Source organism: Durio zibethinus, chromosome 23, assembly GCF_047325235.1.
Source record: "Durio zibethinus cultivar Kanyao isolate XHJ-2024 chromosome 23, ASM4732523v1, whole genome shotgun sequence".
In the NCBI taxonomy this organism is placed as follows: Eukaryota; Viridiplantae; Streptophyta; class Magnoliopsida; order Malvales; family Malvaceae; genus Durio; species Durio zibethinus.
Genome location: NC_143184.1, coordinates 18,046,226 through 18,067,505, shown reverse-complemented (window position 1 = coordinate 18,067,505; position 21,280 = coordinate 18,046,226). Strand labels below are relative to the sequence as shown.

At 31.3% G+C, this 21,280-nt stretch overlaps 1 pseudogene across 1 annotated transcript; it reads right to left on the bottom strand.

The window, feature by feature from the left end:
• Positions 1 to 1,768: 1,768 nt before the first annotated feature.
• LOC111313233 (putative dolichyl pyrophosphate Man9GlcNAc2 alpha-1,3-glucosyltransferase) lies at positions 1,769 to 10,996 on the bottom strand (annotated as a pseudogene). Its single transcript, XR_016332512.1, has 6 exons — positions 10,586 to 10,996; positions 10,305 to 10,491; positions 10,111 to 10,218; positions 3,431 to 3,592; positions 2,427 to 2,679; positions 1,769 to 2,338 (listed from the first exon to the last, which is right to left on the bottom strand). The product of XR_016332512.1 is annotated as a putative dolichyl pyrophosphate Man9GlcNAc2 alpha-1,3-glucosyltransferase (transcript).
• Positions 10,997 to 21,280: the final 10,284 nt, after the last annotated feature.

The following is a 21,280-nucleotide window of genomic DNA, read 5'->3' as shown; positions in this document are numbered from 1 at the left end:
GGATGACGGAAAGTGATGAGCCAAAGAAGAAGAAAGAATCGTAATAATCTAGTAATGATTAAAGAAGGGGGGGTGGTTTATATTTGTTGCGCATTTTATTCTTTTTGACAAATCAGTCAAAAAGGACGCGAAAAGGGGAGGAAATGGACATATGCTTTTGGCCTTTTTTAATGAAAGCAAAACGAGCATGTTCTTTGATGCCCTGGTTTGAGGTAGTCTGGCCCTTCGAAATGGAATGCAAGAACATAAGCTAGGGGATGTAAATCTTTTTCAAAGTGTAAATGCTTGTACGGACACGGTTGCTATTGGGCTACTGATTAGAAAACATACATGACAATCTACATTTTTTTTTTTATTCCTTGGTTAAACTTTTTATAACGACCTTTTTTTTAGAGGCAAATATTTTTAAATTTTGCTTAATATATCTCTTTTTAGACATATTTAAGCAAATTTATTTATGTAGGATCTAATAAATTCATGAACAATTATTTTTTCATATCTTTCAACAAATTCAAAATTGAGATAACAAAAAAAAAATGAAACAATGAAAAACTCCGTTACCACTTGAACCAACATGCATTGTTAATTTTTTATACCTATCTTCTTTCATGTTTCAAAATTCAATGTTATAATAAATGCTTTTCTTGTCTAAAGAGGTACATGGTCAGTTAAACTCAGAGATAAGATTTATTAAACTCACAATTTTAAACACAACAGAAAACATGACACCAGTTTTTATAATTTATATAATCATGTCAATTACTTTGTGACATGAAAATTTTTGTTTAGTAAGCAACTAAACAAAATTTTTGACAATTTAAAGTTTGGTTTTTATATACTCACAATGTAATTTTGACCTACCAATACAAATCGGTAGCCCTAGAATAGATGGGAAAACGGAACCACATATTAATGTAATATTTTTTTGGAATTGAATGCTATTATTTCCTTTTTCTAAATAAAGATGAATCCATGTTTGTCAAGTTTTATTTAGGCATAGGTTTTGGTTGTGGGGTCAGGGAATAGAACCTATTCCTTTTCTAGGTTTAACTAAAAGAGTAAAAACAACAGTTGTCATGGTCCAAATGCATTGCTTTATTAAGCAAGTGTGAAGCCTGGCAGAAAAGAAAAATAAAAATCTTATGATAGAAGATGCTAAGCTTAAAGATCTCAGTGACTTTCTTCAGAGATTGAGTAATTCTATAATGCCGGTGCTTTGTGCATGAAGTTCCCAATTTGAACCCGTTTTTACCTTTTTTTTCAAGCTATTGATGGATAAGTTTTCTATCAAATCAGTCTCACAATCAATAATTAATATTTGAACTTTCTAATTCTACTCTATTTTACTCAAACATACACAAATTTTCTCGATCTTCTCTAATCGCAAGAATGTCTACCCAATATAATCTTACTAACTTTCTTACATTTTTTTTTCTTACATCTAACCTTCAACAAACTAAAGGAAGGAAATTAATGAACCTGGATTGTTGGAGAATCTGATCGTTGGCTAACACAAGTTAGATAAAAAAAAAACAAGCTAAGTGAATTTAAACTTTAATTTAAGTGATTCATACAATCATTTTTAAAAAATGACATTCAATAAATCTGAAATTTAAATCTTAATACTTGCAATCCCTTTCTTTATTCCCATGCTGCTACTTCATTTGTATATATATATATATATATATATATATAAAGCTGAGCATAAGTTCTAACATATTCAAAACGCATTAATCAAAAAACATACACATGATCACCAAGCAAGTATTTACAAATGAGTCTGCTGCCACATTTCAATAAAAAGCTGAAGTAATTCTCATAAAGTTAATATTCATGAACAATCAAATAAGCTTCTTTTGTTTATCTTTTGATTCAATATGTTTCCGCAACATCCATTGCTTTGAATTGAAGTAAAGAGTAAATAAAACAAACTGAGAGATGCAGAGAAGCATAATCACTGCTTCAAAAAGGAAAGGATACTTATTTGGAGGACGCATAGTTACGTAAATAACATGCAGAATAAGAGAGCACAAACAGAGAAAGGTCATTGCAAGTGGGTGGAAAGCAATGGAAGAAATGAATTCCGTGCCTCTCTTGGTCTTTTGGCTATGATCAAGAGTTTTGCTGCCATTGCATCTTCCACCTGGCCCACCAGGTGCAAAATAGAGAAGGATAAAGAGAGCATAAAGAGCCATATATGCTAGAACCAGTTTGTCACGATGTAAAAGAGGAAACATAGAGAACATGGCAAAATGCATTAACCATAACAAAGAACAAGGCTCTTCCAGAGCTAGCAGGGTAATAGGCAGAAGCGGAAGCAGAATAGACTTCTCATGCACTGCATATTTCAATGACAAGTAACGATGCTGAGAACTGTTAGGGAGAAAAAGTGCTAGCCGGATGAAAAATTGAAAGGAAATACATACCTTGAAATGAGAGTAAGTAGAATGAGAAAGAACCATTCAGCAACCCATAAAGAAAGCCCTTACTGCTTCGAGCAAGCACTTGCTGAACCATTGAGGGTAAACAAGTTAAAAGAGTAGCAGCAAGGCTAAAAATTCTCAATGATTGTGTAGTATATAATTTTTTCCATTTCACAAGAACTGAACTAGCGCACCAAAAATTAGCAACATAATCCTCGTATATCCCCCTGTCAAATGGAGCAAGATGAGATAGAACCTGCAACAGGCAGCAATATTACAGGAAATTGCAATATCATTCTTAAATGTCTAGAATACCTTATTCTTTTTTTAACAACCAATACGAAAATTTTCTTTTAAGCAAGATTGAAGCTACTTATTGGCAGCAGCACAGGTGTAGTAACTCAGTATTCAATTCCATAAAATAAATATGATGTGTCACTTCTAATAAATGGAATGTAACAAAAAATAATGGGGGTTAGAACTTTTTCTATCCACCCTGATGGGAATGATCCATGAGATTCATTCAGTCCTCTCAGAAAATTATACTCTCCAGCACAAGATTATTACAATATGGGATACTTCGAAGGATGAATCTCAAGAACTGTTTTTCCCCTTGAGTTCCAATCTCAACTAGAATGCTTGTTCTACACCCATTAGATGCAATATGATTATATATTGAGAAAAGCATCTGGCCACTCATTTGACCAAAAAATAAATAACAATAACGGAGAGAGTTGCCAATCCAAATAAATCCCATAAATACATGTGTATTCAATAGTAAATAGTTCTGAAAAGGTAATTAAAATAGGGACATCTATTCAATAGGGACAACCATGTATTCTACATATATTAGACAAATATACAATAAAAAGAAAAACTGGCAAGAGAACTATGCTATTAAAATTAATAAGAGCAAGTCATAAAAGAACAGAAAGTTAATTAGGTGGTAATGAAATTTGGGGAGAAAAGAGAAGAAAAAGAGAGAAGAATTTCATTCTGCCACTTACACCCAAAGCAGCAGCTTTTGAATGAAGATATGGCCATCAGACAATGGCAAACATTCCTATAACCATAAATCCCAGCTTTGACACCTCAAGCAGTGGATTCTTATTCCTCAGGCATTTACCTAATGGATAGCTAAAAAAAGCAGCTGCAAAATATGCATTCATCTGTAAAACATAAAATCCATAGGGTGATCCATATTAAAAATTTAATCCAGAATAAATCAATAAATAAACACCAACATCTTATAGAGCGTAAATAACAAATAAACTGTAAGTGGAGATATTGATTTTTCATGTTAATTTAATTGATACAGTTGAATATCTCAGCAATATTTTTCATTTATTAGCATATCCTCTGTTTGCTTCTTAACTGAAATATAGCCCTCGTGCTAGTGTATCTAAAGAGTTTCAACAAGGCTTTGCTTGGTATGAAGGAAAAATGTTGAATCTAATTGTTAAGCTAACAAGTAGTAAAGTGGTTATAAAATATATCCATTAAATTAAAAGTTTTTTTATCCATACCACTTTCTATGCTTCCTACCAAGCAAAGTGTAAGAAAAATCAAATGAAAGCCATATAACCAGATCATATTCTTGAAAAGGATTAGGTCATCCATGATTCAAATTTGAATATTAGTTAAGCTTGCTGGGTTTTTAAGATTCAGTTGTTATTTTGTTAGCCTTTCTTCACACACTTGCTATGCCCTTTTGTTTTGCAATGTATTGGGCGGCCAAGCCCTGCAGTCCTGTCCATGCACCATTCCTTGTGTTAGGCTGATCTGAGATGCGGAAGGGTCCATCCCCGCGTCTTGGAGCCACGTAAGCCTAGAGCTTGACTCTCAGCCCGTGACAGTTGGTATCAGAGCCCGTTCTGGGGGTACTAACGATGTGCCACCGAGGACGATGAGCCACCGTTGGAGTGGGAGAGGATGTCACGGTCTTGGGGAAAAACCATAAATCCCACATCGGCTATGTACTAGAATTGGTCATGGCATATAATTCACACCACCTTCTTCTTGTGAGACGCCTTTTGTGGTATAAAACCGTGAAGCCAAGGGGAAGCTGAAGCGGACAATACGTCACAAGTTAGTGTGAACCAAGACAGTTAGGCTAATTTGGGACGCCGGATGAGTCCATGCCCAGGTCCTAGAGCCGCATGAGCCTAGAGCTTGAGTGTCGGCCCGTGACAAGTGGTCCAAAAGGAGGCCGAAGCGGACAATACCTCAGAGGTTGGTGTGAACCTTGACAGTTAGGCTAATCTGGAACACGGAAAAGGCCATCCCTATGTCTTGAAGCTGTGCGAGTCTGGAGCCTAACTCTCAGACCCTAACAAGTGCTATCAGAGCCAGTTCTAAGGGTACTATCGATGTGCCACCGAGTATGGTGAGCCTTCATTGGAGTGGGGGAGGATGTCATGGTTCTAGAAAAGAGCCTTGAATCCCACATCGACTGTACACTAGAGTTGGTCTTGGGATATAAGGGTTCACACCACCTTCAACTTGTGAGATGTCTTTTGTAAGACAAAACCATGAGGCCAAGGGGGCCGAAACAGACAATACCTCACAAGGGTGTAAACCATGACAGTTAGGTTGATCTAGAACGCCGGATGAGTTCATGCTCGGGTCCTAGAGCCGCACAAGCCTAGAGCTTGAGTCTCAGCCCATAACAAGAAAAACTACTAATATTACAACTGGAAACCTAACACAACCTTCTTCATCATCGGAACTAAAACATAATGGTCATCACCAAAGTTTCATTCCATAAATCTATAATCCAAGGTTGCAGGAATATAGCTGGATGTATATCATCAAGAATGAAAAATAAAATTTGTCCGCATGACAAGATAGAATGTGCAAACAACTTGTGAATAGTTTCTAATAATAATCTCTCAAACATCTAACAGCTTCGTTGTGTCCTACAATAAAAATATGCTAATAAAAAAAAGGGTATTTTGTACAAATGGCCATACTTGGTCAAATTTAATGCAAGTTCTTAACACATTGAAAATTTCCATGTAATATGGGAATCAGTGATTAAAAATTAAAAGTGAAGAAATCTCTAGAATAAAGCTATTTTATTCTTTTATATTTTTCCTTATTACAATGCTAGAATTGCATAAAAATATATAGGCTAAAGACTGAATGTTCTCAACCTTAAAACCCAAGATTTTCATGCATTAAAACAACTAATCAAAGGAGTAATTTATCCTTTACACATAATAAGAAAATATTTAATGGATTTGGTATAATTACCCAAATCATTCCTTATTCTAAAAATAAGAGACTTAACTAAAATAAACAAAGTCAACTAATCAAGTAATAATGAAGAGTAGATTTCCACACTCTCCCTCAAGTTGGGTAGTAGATGTCAATCATGACACTTTTAGATTCTCAAAGTTTTTTTGAGAGGTTGTTTTAGCGAGTATGTCTATAGTTTGGAGGCATCAGGGAGTATAAACTAATCTAACAATTCCTTCCTCTATCTTCTCTTTGATGAAGTGACGATCAATCTCCACATGTTTAGTCTTACCATGATGAACAGGATTCTTTGCTATACTTATGGCATCTTTGTTGTTGCAAAACGTCTTTATGAATTCTTCTGCAGAAACCTTCAACTCCCCTAGCAACCTTTTCAACCAAATTCCCTCACATATGCTATGAGACATAGCTTTAAACTCAACTTCCACACTAATTCCAACCACCACAGATTGCTATTTGCTTCACCAAGTAACCAAATTTCCCCACACATAGGTACAATAACTAGTAGTTGATCTTTGGTCAGTAACAGATTTAGCCCAATCAGCATTAGTGTAAATTTTAACATTTTGGCGTGATGTCTTCTTAAAAAATAACCTTTTGCCAGTACTCTTGTTTAGGTACTGTAAGATTCAATACACAACCCTCAAGTGTTCCTTGGTTGGGTTGTTCATGAATCTGCTTACCATGCTAACCGAAAAACCAATATCTAGTCTTGTATGAGAGAGGTAGATGAGTTTCCCAACAAATCTTTGTTATCTGCCCTTATCTATTGGTGGACTTCTTTCCTCCATTCCTACTTTATTCATTGTGTCCATAGGAGTGCCAGCAGGTTTGCATCCAAACATTCCAATTTCCTTTAGTAAGGCTAGGACATACTTACGCTGTGAAACAGAGATGCCAATCCTTGAGCGAGCTACCTCTATGCCAAGAAAATATTTGAGGCGTCCCAGATCTTTGATTTTAAATTCTTTGGCTAGGAGGTTCTTTTGTTGCTAATTTCTTCCACATAGTCTCCACTACGAATAATGTCATCCACATAAATAATAAGAATGGCTATGTTTCCTTCAAGTGAATGTTTGACAAACATGGTGTGATCGATCTGGCATTGGGAAAAACCATACTTCTTTACAACTTTTGTTAGTCTATCAAACCATACACGTAGGGATTGTTTGAAACCATATAAAGACTCTTGCAATTTACATACTTTGCTAGAATTATCCTGGTTTTTTAATTTTGGAGGGATTTCCATATAAATTACTTCTTCTAGGTTGCCATTAAGAAATGCATTTTTGACATCTAGTTGGTGGAATGGCCAATCTAGATTTGCTGCCAATGATAATAACACGGATTGAATTAAGTTTAGCAACCAGTGCAAATCTCTCCTCATAGTCAACACCGTAAGATTGAGTAAATCCTTTTGCAACAAGGCAAACTTTGAATCTGTTAATACTTCCATCTGCATTGTGCTTGACAGTAAAAATCCATTTACACCCAACTGGATTTTTCCCTTTGGGTAGTTCTAAAATCTTCCATGTTTTGTTCATTTCTAAGGCTCGATTTCTTCCAAAACAGTCATTTTCCAATTTGGTTGCATGAATGCTTCATGAATTTTATTGAGAATCTACATATTTTTTAGTGTGGTAACAAAAGCTCGATAATTGGGTGATAAACCCTCATAAGAAACCACATTACAGATTGGGTGTTAAGCACATGATCTCACACATTTCCTTAAAGCAATCGGTTGATTAAGATTATAAAAAGATTCAATTGAATCAAATTCAATAAGAGTTACCTGTATTGGTTCGATTCAAATTCTTGGTTTTGCTTTGAAGGTGTACATTCTCTTAGATGCTTCTGAGTTTTATGTCTTTTTGAATAGACAATCAATTCTTTGTTTATTTTCCCTTGTGCGGACTTCAGGCTTGGAGAATCTAATTGAATGTTTTGGACTTGAAAAGGAGTTGGCGGATTTGGTTGGATGTTTTGGACATCCAAAGGGAGTTAGAGGATCTGGTTGGATGTTTTGGATCTGAAAGGGAGTTTGAGAAGTGTCTGGTGGTTCGGTAATAGGATCTTCCCAAAGCTGATATTCCCGTGCAATTGGATTCTCCCCCTGAATAGCAGTTTTGGGAAAGTAAGATTGATTTTCAAAAAAGGTAACATTCATGGAATGGTAGAATTTCTTTGTTACTGATGAGTAACGCTTGTATCCTTTTTTATTCAAGAAGCATCCGAGAAATATGCATTCGATGGATTTGGGATCTAATTTACTTTGGTTTTGTTGGCTAGTAAAAACAAATGTTGTGCATCCAAACACTTTAATGGGAATAGACAAGATGATTCGAAGGTAAGGATAGGAACCGAAAAGGTATTGGCAAGGGCTTTGAAATTTCATGACTCGAGAAGGCATTCTCTTTATAAGATATGTAACGATAAGAACAACCTTACCCTAAAAATGCTTAGGTACATGGCCAACCATCATGAGGGATCTTGCAACTTCCAACAAATGTAGATTATTTCTTTCAGCCACGCCATTCTGCTGAGGAGTATTGACACGAGCTTTGATGAATTATACCATGCCTCATTGTATTTGATCCAAGGATTGAATTGTAGTATTCTCTCTCATTGTCAGTTCTCAACACTTGGATTTTGGTTTTGTATTGAGTTTGGATAATATTGTTGAAGTTTTGGAATAGCTGGCCCACTTTTGATTTTTCCTTCATAAGGAATACCCAAGTAACCCTCGTGTGATCATCAATAAATATGACAAATCATCTAAAGCCAATAATGTTATTTACTCTGGAGGGACCCCAAATGTCACTGTATGTCATTGAAAAATGATGGAATAATTTGTAAGGCTGATTAAGATATGTGGTACAGGTATGTTTGGATAATTGACAGACTTCATTCTGAAAGTTGTTAAGATTTTTATTGAATAAAAAGGGAAACAACCTTATGAGGTATAAAAAATTTGGATGACCTAACCAATAATGCCACAACATGAGAGTACTATCTTTATTATTACTGGAGGATGAAACTACACAAGAGGTCTTCTGATATTGTCTTTTAAAATCATTAGCTTTTAGGATATAGAATCCTACACACCTTTTAGCATTGCCAACTATTTTTTCCAAGTCCAAATCCTGAAATTCACACATATTTGAAAGAAATTTAGTAACACACTTAAGGTCTCTTGTAAGTTTTCTTATAGATAATAGATTGCAACTTAGATTTAAGACAAACAGAACAGAATCCAATGTTATGTCTTTGGAAATAATAATAGAACATGTACCGACTACTTTTGAAAGTGACCCATCAGCAATTCGAATTGTGAAGTTTTCATGACATGGGTTATATTTAATAAATATAGATATATCCCCAATCATATGGTTTGAAGCTCTTGAATCCACAATACATGAATTTGATTTTTCTAGTTTTACACTCAAGGCACTTAGAAAATTACCTTTTTGTGCTAAAGAACCTGTTTAAATAGGGGTGGTAATGTTCTACAATGATTGAAAAACGTTAGCTCCAGGGTTAGAGGTAACCTTCGACGCTGGGCTCTCCCTTCCGCCGGCCATGCTAGACTTCGAATGAAAATTTTCAAAAGTTTAGATCGTGCTCGATACCATGAAGAAATCTCTAGAATAACACTATTTTATTCTTCTATATTTTTCCTTATTACAATGCTAGAATTGCATGAAAATATATAGGCTAAAGATTGAATGTTCTCAACCTTAAAACCAAAAATTTTCATGCATTAGAACAGCAAATCAAAGGAGTAATTTACTCCCTACGCATAATAGGAACATATTTGATGGATTTGGTGTAATTACCCAAATCACTTCTTGTTCTAAAAAAAAGAGACTTAACTAAAATAGACAAAGTCAACTAATCAAGTAATAATGAAGATTAGATTACCACAAAAAGATATACTAAAACCTTGTCTTGTCCAGCAAAAGGATCATAGCTACATTTTCCATTATTTTGCATTTGCATTTTTGTCTCATAAGGATTCCCATTCCCATTATTGTCCAAATTATCAAATCAAAGAAAATGTCACACTACTTCTTGTAGCAGTGATTTCTACAAAAGTATATTCATATGTCATTCATGAAATTGATACCTACTAGAAAAGTTATCTTCAATGGTACCTTACATATTACATAAATTATTTACTCATACAAATATGCCATTCAAATTCATTCCTTTCCCAATTATTAGCATTTATCAAATATTTGAAATTTTATGACATTAAAGTTGTTGCTGTCAAGATATGACTAGGAGCTTTAAAGAGAAGGACAATCAACCGTCCATGAATGCAAGAAACCACAAATTTGATCAACAGTACGTAAATTCTCTGGGTAACTGAAAAATTAAAAATTTGCAAAACAGTATATAAAACAAAACCTCAACCAGAACACACCTGCTTATGGTTGAGAGCAAGACAATATAGGACAGAAGCCACAAGATCCTTCTGAGAGAGTCCTGCAGCAACAGCAGCTGTAGTAAGACCCAAGCTGATACAATTGAACTGCAACAGAACCAAACAAATATTAGGAACCAATATCATCTTTCCTTATTTAGTAGAAATAGAGAGGAAAAAAGGGGTAGCAAAACCTGAAAATGACCATGGTCAATTAGGATCAGGCATGGGTTTAGTAGAATCATTGCAATGTGCCAGGCTACATCGCTTATGCCGCCAATGCCAAACCACATCGCATGATACGCTAACACAAAATAAAGAACTGCTGGGAAGAATATCAGCAAATCAGAAGATAAAACTGTCCATATCATTAGCAATTTCCTACATATGCACCCAAAAACAACAATCAGAGACCTGCAACTAAATTAAGAAACATAAAAAGAAAAAACAATGAAAAGGCCAAAAGAATACCCACCCAAGATAGGACTCATGACCTCGGGAAGTAAAAAGTACGACAGAGTCAGTATCAATGGTTTTAAGGAAAAGCCCATGAATGTAACTCTGGTAAGCAGTAATCAAGGCCCCAATAAGAAAAATTGTTAACACTGCTGTTCCGATACCAGTCCTTCACAGGAAGATTAAGAGTAATCTCCATCCAAGGCCTTTGTGCCTTATAATCCCCAAACTTCGGGGGAGTATTGGCACCAGAATATGGATGAAGACCAATTGCTACACGTACCAATAACGCAAATATGGATATAGAAAAAACAAAGCTTTGATCCCTTTTTGCTTCAATCACCACCAAGGATCATCATCTTCACTGTCATCATTCTCGAGATTTACCTTTTCTTCCACTTTTTTCACCTTTTCCATATCTCTTTTTTGGTCATTCTTTCTCACCATGTTGCAAAGTTCATTTAGTTAGTAAGAATTTAAGTAGATCCATAACAACCAACAAAAAAGTATAATTACTGTTACAAATAACAATGTTAAAATCCCATAAAGTCAAGTAACCAACTAATCAATTAACTTGTGCCAAGCAGGAAAGAAATAAAAAATAAAATAAGAGAATAAAGGAAGAGAGGTAGGGCTGACCTGGGATGAATGAGGCCTTGAATCACAGAGAGAAAGAGAGAGGTAATGTACTAATGTTGTTGGATTTGAATAGAGAAAAAGGGAAGCTAATGGCTTAAATCATGATTAAAGCTTTGGCATTTTTTTTTGGTATGAGCTTAGAGGCTCGGAATAGGAGAAGCAATTGCAAGTGCCGGGATTTGAATCCTAAACCTGTTGGATGTCACCTCTTAAAGGTAGAGGCATAAACAATTGAGCTTAGCTATGGGTTCAAAGCTTTAGCATTTTACTCGTTTCAGGATCAAACTTTTATTTGTTCTCAAGATCTAACCTTGAGGATATATCTAACAGAAAATGTAGTATGATTACACGAGCTGTTTTAGGATCAAACTTTTTATTTGTTCCAAATCAAGATCTAACCTTGAGGGTACATCTAACAGAAAATATAGCATGATTACACAAGCCATTAACTCTTTTATTTATTTATTTATTTATTTATTTTGGATAAGCTAGAGAGCCATTAACTCTTTTTTTTTTTTTTTTGGATAAGCTAAAGAGCCATTAACTCTTTTAACCATAACAGGTTGCATCAAAAAATGCCAAAGAAAAATGATGTTGCAAATTTGAGTTCCTCAACATGAATTTCTTCAAAAATTTCCCTCGTTTTGGTTTGAATATTAAAAATTTGACTACTTTAAACTAAATTAATTTTCACATTTATTTTTTCAAAAATAAAACCAAAAATATTCATTCATCTTCCTTTCTCTTCCATTTATGTTCCTTCACTTTCTAAGCAACCAAACAAGGAAAAAAAAAACACAATTCAAGCAAAAAAAGAGAAAAGGAAGACAAAGCTGAGGTACCCGAAGCAGAATCGGAATAAAGGTTCGAGAAGCACCTGATCGATTACGTTTTTTCTGCCCTTTCAATTTGGCTTCAAAAGAAATAGAAATTTTGCAGAGAAAGAAGGGCTTAAATCGGAGGTTAATTGACTCACCTCCACAACCGACTCGACTGAGTCTCTTCCCAACTCGCTGCTTTGCTCAGATCTCTCTGTTGAAAATCTGTCTTTTGGATCATTCAGCGGAAAGCTCCTTCGCGGGCCCTTCCCCTGTGCTCCAAGCCGGTTTTACCGGTTTCTAATTACACTTGCAAATACTCTCACCCCAAATACAAATATAGATGATTCTAATAATATAATGAATTATAAATTTTTTAAGTTTCAGTAATTAGAGTTTAATCAAAACATATATATATTATATAAATATGAGATTATGTGAACAGAAGATTTAATCAAATAATTAATAAATTTTTATTTAATTTATTATAAACTTCTAAAAATTTATTATTAAATATACTCATAAATGTTTTATTATGAAAAGTTCTATTATTAAAGTAAATATAATAAATATATATATGATGGTTCATTATACAACCAAATTTATCTAGAATTAAAAATGTAATCATTAATTATTTTGATGGTTGTTAAACTTTTAAGAAGATATTAACATGTTAATATTCATGATATTATTCAAATCTTGAGAGATAAAGGAAAAAAACAATTTTTTTAATGTATATGCATGAATGTATATTATATTCCTAATTAGTTAAAATTTTTATGTATAGTTAAACTTTAGTAAAATAAAGAGAAGGAGGCAAAGGTGCTTGAATCAAAGTAATTTTGGATCAATTTGGAACTACATATGCTAAATGATAAAATCTAGTGCAACTAGAGAAGCAACTAATGATTGTAGAAATTAGAGTTTTTTTAGGTTAATTTTTGCCTTAAAATTTTGAAATTTTTAGTGATCTCTATTAAATTCATAATATTTTGTCCCTAATATGCTTAAATTCTTGTTTTATAGGTATGCATGAAGAAATCGAACATTCTAGCTAAATTTAGACCAAAAAAGCTTAAGAGCTTGCATGTTTTGAATGATTTGAATGAAGTGAAGAATCCATGCAAAGGTAATGGACAAGCATTCAATCATGCATGCAAATCAAAATTCAAAAACCCATGTAAAAGTGACAAGTATTAGAGTGATCCAAGCCCACATGCAAGGCCGAACCAAGAATCCCCAAAACCATGCATGAGTATTTGGTTAAGACAAAAAGATTGGTGCATGAAGTGTCTTTTAAATTTTGAAAAAAGTTTGAACTCAAGTGAAACAAATCAACTAAGATTGGGAAACAAATTCAAAATGGCTGAATCCCCTCTTTATCTCTACTAACAATTCAAATGCAAGTGACATGGTATGGACAAACAAGCAAGTTTGGCCAAAATAAACTAATCACATTTAAGAACAAAGATATGCAATCGCCACATAGATATCCATTTCTCCTAGTCAGTGGTTCACTCTTAGCTAAACTAAAACACTTTTGAATTTAAATGTATTTTAGCTAGAACAAAACTATGTGGGTTCATCCTCTCTTTCCATGACCTTCTACTATAAATAGACACCTTAAGCTCACTTGAAGAGTATCCCATTTTTTTTCATTCCTTTTTTTTCTTCTAGTTCCAAATTTAGCTAAGTTTTCTTGAATATCTCTTAGTTAAGTTTGACTAGGGTGATGAACTAGTCAAAACCTTTGTTTTCAAGCTTACCTTTTTTAAATAGGGATATTGTCCCATTTGACCTCTAAACTATTGTAATTTATTGGATTTGATACTTAAACAAAAAAATTCTAATCAAGTACCTAAACTATATTTGTGTATGTTAATTTGCCTTAGTCGTTAATACCATTAACCCTAACTATTGACGTGACATGAATATCCAATAAAATGTTGATACGTGTCAAAAAAGTCTAGTCAACGTCACATCATCAATACCACGTCAACATTAAAAGAAAGTTTTCAAAAAAATCTAAAGAAGTTCTAAAAAACTCCAAAATTTTCTATAGAATTCCTGATAAAAATAAGCTAAGGAAATATTTTGCATTGAATACTTGCTAGAGAAATTCACACTGACAAAGCTTAGATGAAGATAAAACCTGAAGTACTAAATTACCTTTAAGTGCCATATTAACATCTTTAACAGAACAAAATACAAGTATTCCAACAACTACATCAACATAAGCATCATTTAATGGAACAACCTCTGTAACTTGGATAAATGCAATAGTCCCCAAATTCAAAAAAAGAACAATTTTTTTAAAACAAAAAAGCATAATAATTGTGAAAAAAGTAAAAAAAAAAACTTGAAATTCTTTTTCAATAGAATAATGATCCAAAATCTGGTATTATAAAAAGGCGATGGAGAAAGGATTTTTGTTTTCCTAGGCAACAAATATAGCAATCATCATAAAATAAATTTTAGGAACAAGTCAAACATGGAACAATACATACAGCTTCTATGAATTGAAAATTTTTCGATGGCAAACCAACTGCTGCTGTTGCCTAAGCATACTTCTCTATCTTTTTGTTAGGATCCACAGCAAAAACTTGGACTTAAAAAAAACTATTCTTAGCATATAGTGTTTAAGATTAGGGCCTACGCCAATGTCGATCTCCAGTACCTTTTTAGCTTTTCCCTTTAGTTTTAAAAAAATTTGTGACCTATAACCGACAATCTTGAGTTCTTAACATATAACAAAATGAGTCATAACACATTCCATACACCAAAAAAAAAAAAAAATCACATCCTTAAAAAGGGAACCATAAAATAACAGTCGAACAAAAAAAATTAACACTAAAATTGAGTTTCAGGTTTGGGTGTTTGGGATGGTTTTTAGGCTACATCTTTGGAGAGTATGAGAGCTTTGAGGAGAGAAACGATATAATAAAAGATGGGGGCCATCAAAGAAGCTAGAACTGGTGAAAAAAAAATTTTGACTGAATTTTGAGGTTAGATCTAGGCTTCTAAGGGTTGTTTTTGAAAAAACTAAAGCCGAAACGTGAAATAAGAGGTTGAAAGAAATCAACAGGTGAAATCTAGGCTTAAATCGATACTGGCAATTGGCAGTCGACGAAGGTGGATGGTAGCCAGTGGTCAACACAATAGTGAGCCACTGATTTTTGAGTTTGGGAATAGTCGGTGTTCTTGGTAGTTGAGAGTGTTTAAAGGTTTTTTTTTTATAGAAAATGTTTTAAATGAATTGATAAAAAAAAAAAACTTGTGTTTTATAGATTTTTTTTAAAAAACCTTTTTGAATTTTTTTAGATTTTTTTAAAAAATTTCTTGTAATGCTGAAGTGGCATTAATGATGCAGCACTGACTAAACGTTTTTTACATATGTCAATATTTTATTGGATGTTCATGCCACGTTAGCATTTAAGATTAATGATATTAACGGTTGGGTTAAAATTAAGACATGAAAATGTAGTTTAGGTACTTGATTAGAAATTTTTTTTCTTTAGGTATCAAATCCAACATGTTAGCCTTGAATTGATCATTATTTTGAAATGACAAAACATTAAAGCTAAATAAACTTGATCAAGATTTTGAAAAAGGATTTATTTAATACATATTCTTAAGTTTTATATTTTGATACTAAATAAATAATATGATTTTCAAAGTTTAATAAACCTTTCTTAGTGTCATATTTTTCAAACCAAATCTATCTTTAAAGATTATTTATTTGAGCTTAAATGAAAGTCCAATTGTTGTTTTTAAAGTGAACTTATTCATTTTGGACTTAATATAATTTTGATAATATTGGTTTGGAGAAATAGATTAACTTAAGAAAGCTATTTTACAAGAACAAAGTTTCTAACACTGAACTTGTTTATTTTTTTGTATTAATTCACAAAGTCTTAATATTTGAATTTTATATGGTTGAAAAGCTCTTTGAGTCTACTTTCTAATGGATTAAACAAAATCAAAATCTAAATTTTTTAAGAAAAGATTTTGAATTTTTACTAGATACTCTGCAGTTGTCAGAAAAACTGCACAAGGTGTAACTTTGAAAATTCACTATAATTCATACACATTGAATTAGGTGATGAACTTTAAATGGATAGAAAGCGCTTTAAGTCTAGTTTCTAAATCTTTAAACGGTTTGTGATTTGGATTTGTATAACTCAAGATATGATCAAATTAGTGAGTAGAGTGCAGAACAAGAGATAACCACCTAGCCACTGACAGGATTAATCCCCTCATGGAAGGGATCTATTGGGTCGTGATTTTCAAAGAAAAATTGGCTTAAAACATGAACCAATCGATCCCCTCATGGAAGGGATCGATCGGTTTTGGGTGGAAACATTCTAACGACTACTTTTTGGTGCTTTCAACGGCTATTTTCTTCTCTCGAACACTTCCAACAGCTACCTCTTCAATTTCTCTATAAATTGGGCACTCCAACACACCAAGAAGATTGATGAATCAAGAGAGCAAGAGCTAATAAGCCACATTTTCATTCTCTCAAAAAATCAAGAGTTTTTAGAGCTTCAAAGTCTATATCTTTGTATTTATTGTATCTAATTTTTATTTGTTGTTCATTCATCATTTTCTTGTACTTAAACTTAGCAAACACTTGGCCTTAGAGAGGTTGTTCTATTATTTACAAAATTATCTTTGATATACAAGAGGTGAGGTATTCTCTTGAGAGCTTTGTAGTGAGATTGGGTAAAATACTACAAAGGGTAGAGGTTTTCTATCTTAAGCCTTATAAAGAAAAAGATAGGTTGTATTTTCAATTCAAGAATAATGGATTGAAGCCTTGGGGTGGACAACCAAAAAGAGAGGACGTAGGTGCCTTATGGAGAATGATCGAACATTTATAAATCATTGTGTTTGATTTCTCTATCCCTATCTCCTTACAATTTATTGTTGTTTATATTTGATTTTAGATTCATTAATTGTTATTGTTTGCATTATATTTTCATCAAAAGTGCTTATTGTTTTAATTTCCATTTAACTATATTAAAATCATTTGTTTGGGAAGACTTTGAAAAAATCCAATTCACCCCCCTCTTGGATCACCATATAACCTATAAAGCTAACACAACAAATGACAATAGTTCAGGGCATCAAATAGGGCATTATCCTTTTTTAATACAAGTTATTTTCAAGTTCTTTTAAAGCTCTCTATTTTACTTTTCATGCATTTTAAGGTTTAAGTTCATTTCCAAGTTAAGCTTTATCTTTTACTTTCTTAAAGCTTTAATCAACTTGTGATTTGTTTACCTTCACTTTCTTTTACATTTTTGCAAACTTGCTTTCCTTGTTCTTTTTTTATTCGACCAGCTCAAGTGCTAGCAGTGATCATCTTATGAAGCACTTTAATCAACCTTCAAATCATATTTCTGTTAAGCTATTTTGCTTTCTTCAACTAATCATTTTCACATTATCTAATATATAAGGTAAAAAAGATTAATTTTGGTACTTGGTTGTAAGCATCCCTCACATAATCCTCATGAGAATGATGCTCACTCATCACTATATTACTTAATAGCAATTTGTGCACTTACAAGCTTAAAAGCAACAATCAGGTTTTTGATACCATTGTCGAGGATTATTTAGTGCAAGACAACTGAATCTTTTTAAATTCAAGTTCCACTTTTATGAATCTCTGAACTCTTATGAATCTTTAAATATTTTATAAATCTTTAGACTCTTACAAACCTTTCAACTCTTGTGAATTTTATAATTATTTTGAAACTTTTATCGAATCTTTGATTTCTTTTGCGAATTTTGGAATTCTTTTGTGAACTTTGAAACCTTTTTGCAAATCTTATATCTTTTGCAAATTTTGGAATTCTTTTATGAATCTAGAACTTTTTTATGAATCTTTGGAACTCTTTTGCTAATCTTGAAACTCTTTTGTGAATATTAGACTTTTATGAATCTTTAAATTTTTGTAAATCTTTAAACTTTTTTGAATCTTCCAACTCTTGTAAAACCTTAGATTCTTGCAAACTTTTGAACTTTTACGAATTTAGAATAATTTTTTTGAAACTCTTGTGAATCTTTGATTTTTTTTTTTAAACGAGTCTATGAACTTACTTGCTAATCTTTAAATTTATTTATGAACTTTTAATTAATTTTGAGAACTTTTGAATTTATTTGCGAGTCTTTGAATTTTATTTACGGATCTTTATAATTACAAAACTTTGAAATTTCATTTGTGAATATTTGAAATTATTTAAGAATTTTTACAGTTACAAATCTTTGAAGTTTTATAGTTGAATCTTTAAAATTATTTGCGAATCTTGGAATTTATTTGTGAATTTTTTAATCTCAAATCATGAATCTTTGGATCAAATTACAAATTTTTGAATTTCAATTGCGAATCTTTGACTTTTAGTATTTTTAATTTTAAATCTCTAAACTTTTGTTCTAAATAGAACTCGAACATAATATGTGTTTATGTCTTTTCACAATTTTCATTTCACAAAAAATGCATTAAAGAATTAACTATAAATGCCCAATTTAATTTGAGATCTTATAAATTTTTAAATTACTTTTTTATCCATTAATAAAAATTTTGATTGTCGATTGGGTTTTAAATTGTCTCATCTAAATTTAGGTGGAGTTTGTTTTAAGCTATTACATGTTGGTTAATTTGGTTTAATTTGGACCTTAAATCCAAACTAAAGGTCCAAAGTTTTTATAATTATCTTATTGTATTTTTTTTTATTATTGTTACTAGTTTGTAACGGTACAATATACAAATTAGTTTTATCTATTTATTTAATATTATTTAATTTATATTTGTAAGATATATATATATATATATATATACATGTAATACATATAATAGTTAGTTTACAACAAAACCTTAAGTTGATTTGTCAAAGTTAAAATAATTATGAATTGATATAAATGTTAATTAAAAAAATCAACTATTAAAAATAACAAAATAGTAATAGTAACAGTAATAGTAATAGTAATAGAAAAAAAAGTTATATATTCTTTTTTTCATTTTCATTATCCAATTTTTATTTAATATAAAGATAACAAAAACATGATAACTAAAAATTAAAAAAAAATAATTTGTTTAAAAAGTATTAAATAGTTGATTCTTGACTTATCAAGAATAACATAGAGAAAAAAAAAATCTAAATATGATATTCAGTATAATTAAAGGAAACATTAAAAAGATGTTGTCAATTGCAACCTAATTAAAGGGCACATTAAAAAAGAGATTTAACAATTGCAAATTTATATACTTATTTTTTTAAGTTTATTGGATGTAAGATAAAATTAGATTTACTTCTGTTTATTTTCTTAATTTATTATATATCTTTATTTGATTTCATCATTTTCATTTATAATCCTTTGTTAATCCATTCTATTCACTTTTTTTTTTTTTGTTTTCAAGAAATAAAATTTTTTCGAAATGATATTAAAAGTTATGCAATTTAGGGAGATATGATAATTAATATATGCACTAAAACTCAAATAAAAATTCAAACTGTATACTTTAAAATTTTTTTTCATTATCTTATACTTTAAGATCAAATTCATTTTGATCATTTGCTTTCTTCAAAAGCCTTTTAATATATAATTTATTTAATCTTATAATCCTTCATCATCATCACACTACATGGGAATAGGTTTTTCGCAGCCTATGCCAATTTCTAGGATTAGGGTTCTATTGGTTTCTAGAATTAAGGGCTTTATTGATCAATTTTTTAGGAATTTTAAAGAGATGAGGGAAGAGTATGCTTGGGAAAAAAGAGAAGTAGAGGTGAAAAATAAGCAAAAAATTGAGATTCAACCTTTTAAACTCAAGTTAAACTACGTTGTTTCAGTAACTGAAGTTCGCACATGTACTATGAAGTAGACTGACCAGCTTCCTAACCCAACATCCCATATTTACTTCTTGTTGACAGGCTTGAGATTGGGCCCAAAAATTTAACTTTTGAGGAGATCTAGCCCAACATGCAACCCAATACCATTCTTGAATTAGACCAAGCCCGGCGTTAAGTCTAGGTCATTATGAGTTGACCCAACTTTTGGTATTTAATTTTTTCCTTTTCTTTATTTATTTATTATTTCATTTTTACCGCATTATGCTTTTTATGAATAAATGTTTGGTAATAAAAGTGTAAAAAATGATAATTATAATTTGACGAAAAAAAATTTGTAGATTTAACATTTTATTTTTAAAATATTACTCACATTATGTAATTTTTAATGAATTTTGAAAATAAATAAAAATTATTCTAATAATGAAATTCAAAAAGTCAATAATGATTGGTTTCTTTAGAAATTTTTAAAAAAGAATTTTCTTTTAAATTCTTCAAATTTGTGAAAAATTTAGATGAAATTTTTAATAAAAATAATTTGCATTTATTTTCAAATCAATAATAAAAAAATAAAATATAGTTTTTGAAAATGGGTGAAGGTTATCCTGTGCAATTCTAAAAAGTAAAAAATGATTGATTTTCTAAAAAATTTTAAGAAATTTATTTCTAAATTTTACTAGAATGATAATAAAATTAAATAAAAATTTAATAACAATAATTGACATATATTTTCAAACATAGTAAAAATAATAATAGAAATGATAGATTTTAGGAATAATAAAAATGCTTTTGAAATGAGAATAAGATAAACCCGATAATGAAATTCTATGAAATTAAGAATGTTTGATTTGTTAACAAATTTTTATGTGAGAAAACATTTTTATCTATTTCCAGAATAGTAAAAAAATTAGATATATTTTCAATAAATAAAGAAATTAAAATAAAAATTAGAATAAAAGAAGATTAAATAAATGATTAAATATTTGACAAATCTAACAATGAAACCTTTTCAAGTGAACAAATGGGTTCTTTGAATATTTCAAAGTGAGAAAGATTTTTAGGAATTTCCCAAAATGCTGAAGAAGACCTAAAATTGTTTCTAATATTTAAATGATAAAACTTAAATAAAAACCATTTTAACCAAGATAATTTTAAGATAATTTAGAATTAACTAGTATTATCCTAGGATAGACATTGTGATAGTACTAAACCTTCCTCACATGTAACTAAATTTTTGAATTTAATTCTAATAAGCAAACCATTTTTTTAAAAGCCTTAATCAAGCTTAGGATATCTTTAAAAGGATAGATTGATTAGATGACCAATCAAACCTAAATAAAAAAAATATTAATGATGACTTTTATGTTTATAGCTAGTGATCAAGTTTACGGACTTATACATTAT